The sequence below is a fragment of the Pogona vitticeps genome, chromosome 6 (genome assembly GCF_051106095.1).
Source record: "Pogona vitticeps strain Pit_001003342236 chromosome 6, PviZW2.1, whole genome shotgun sequence".
Classification (NCBI taxonomy): Eukaryota; Metazoa; Chordata; class Lepidosauria; order Squamata; family Agamidae; genus Pogona; species Pogona vitticeps.
The window spans coordinates 26,887,108-26,889,632 of record NC_135788.1 but is presented as its reverse complement, the minus strand read 5'-3'; positions in this window follow the sequence as shown (position 1 = coordinate 26,889,632).

Here is a 2,525-nt window from a genome sequence, read left to right as displayed (position 1 = left end):
TAGTCCAGCCCACCTTGAGGAAGGAAGTCCCATTGAGATTAATAGCCTTATGGCCAGTCAGCAGCATTTCCCCCCCCACCCTCTTTAGGGAATCAAAGGCTGGAACTCACCACTTGTGTTTTCTTCTGTAGAGACGTGAACGTTTTGACTGTTTTAAAACTGACAGGGAAGCTGGCAAGTCTTTGGGTCCAAATCTCAAATCTGAGTCCAAGTCCCGAGTCTGAGCCGTTCGTACCAAGTCCAGAGTCCCAAGTCTCAAGTCCAAGTCCCACGTCCCTATTAAAAAGCATTTAATGTTTTAAAACGTTTTTTTAAATTAAAAAGCTTTTAAGTTCCATCTCCTCCTCCCAACCAACCCCTTTTCTCTCTCTCCCCCTATCCTTTATCTCTCCGGGGAGGCCCACAGGACCTACTTTTACCCCCCCAAGGGGCCCAGTGAGGAGACAGATGGGCCCTTCCCCTGCAAAGCACAATTCGCAAAACCTGTCAAGGGATTGATTAGAGGAGGACACAAATATAAAAATGAACCAAAAAGTTCATCAAAAATCACTGCTTCTTTGATTTGGGTCGGTTCCAGTCTCCTGGGTAAAGGTAAAGGTAAAGGCTCCCCTTGACAATTTTTGTCCAGTCATGTTCGACTCTAGGGGGCGGCGCTCATCCTCGTTTCCAAGCCAGCATTTTGTCCGAAGACAATCTTCCGTGGTCACATGGCCAGTGCGACTTAGACATGGAATGCTGTTACCTTCCCACCGAGGTGGTACCTATTTATCTACTTGCATTTTTACATGCTTTTGAACCGCTAGGTTGGCGGGAGCTGGAACAAGCGATGGGAGCTCACTTCGTCGCGTGGATTCGATCTTACGACTGCTGGTCTTGAACTTTCCTGAACCAATGAACTTTTTCCTGATTTAACAAACTTCCTGGTTCATTTCCCCCAGCAGCCGCCCCCCCTTGCACACTTCTCTCTGCCCCCCTTGTTCTCCCTTCTGCTGCCCCCGCCCCTGCCATCCCAAGAGACAGTGGCCCCACTTCCCTTCTGGCAGCCATGCCTGCTACCCCTGCATGTGTGCATGCACTTGTCTCACAGCTAAGAGGCAGGCTTTTCCACACAGGCTGACAGCTGGGAGCCAACTGGCTGCTTAATAATAATAATGTATCTATTCTTTAGAGGCAATTAGCAGTTACTTAGTTCAATTTCCCACTGTTCCTTGAGGGAGGACAGCCAACCCGTGTGGCCCTGGGCAAGCTGCACACTCCCAGGATGCATCCAGAAGGGAATGACAAACCACTTCAGAATAGTCTCTACCTAGAAAATCCTTAAAAGGGTTGCTGTAAGTCATAACTGACTTGATGGCACACAATTATTATTATTATTTACTTTTGCTAAAAGGAAATGAAACCACAGAATGGTGGTTATAGCTACACAGGAGACAAGCACAAAATAAACAACAAGAAAACAAAAATGAGCAAAACATCATGTTCCCAGAAGAGTTGTTTATTGCAACAGTTTGTGCGAAAAAAGTGCTTTAGAGATCTCTCTCTTGTTTCATGTCCGCTTTATTTAGATTTTCTATACATGAGAAGCAGGCACCTGAATTCTGATGAAAGACTTTTAATTTGTTCCATGGCAAAACCCTTTATTATGCACGGTTTGCTACACTGTCCTTTGCATACGTGTGATCCAAGCACCTCAATGAAAATGTATAAACTGAAATATGGCACAGCTCACAGGAGCAGGGAAAAGAGTCACTGGTTGTCATATGTCAGCTTGGTCTGCCGTCTGGATGTTAACTGTGGATAGACAACTTCCACGGCCCCACCTCTATAACTGAACTTGGAGTGAACAGTCCATGAAGCAGAGGATGCCAGCAAACAGAAAACTATCCTCTGTAGAGCAGGGACCAGCTCTGCCATTAGGAAGCAGAGGTAGGCAGCAGTTCCGAGGTGCCATACGAGTGCAGTGCAGAAAGTCAAACAAAGCTATTTGTGATAACTGTTATGCGCCATCAAGTTGTCTCCGACTTATGGTGACCCTATGAATAAGTAATCTCCAAAATGTCCTGTTCTCAGCTCTTGCTGGTCAGCTCTTGCAAACTCAAGGTAAAAAATAGATAGATACCCTGAAAATAAGACCTAACCTGAATATAAACCCTACTATGATTTGTATGTCTACATACAAATTTATATAATTGTATGTCTACAAAGCCTGTGGCTTCCTTTAGGGAGTCAATGGACCTCTTATTTGGTCTCCTTGTTTTCCTGCTTCCTTCAACCTTCCCAGCATTATTGTCTTATCCAGAGAATCCTGTCTTCTCATGATACTTTTCATTCCCAGGGATAAAGAGAGGGACTTTGGAGATTTTCCGCTTCATAATTTGTTTCACTTTACACACTATTCATTTTGAATTGGGTAGGAAGCAGACACTAATTACTTTCCCACTTAAGAGAGGGAAACAAGCTTAAAACACATAAATGCAAGAAAGCCCAATGAGGAGCAAGCAAGCTTAGAAGCTGTGGAATGCTCA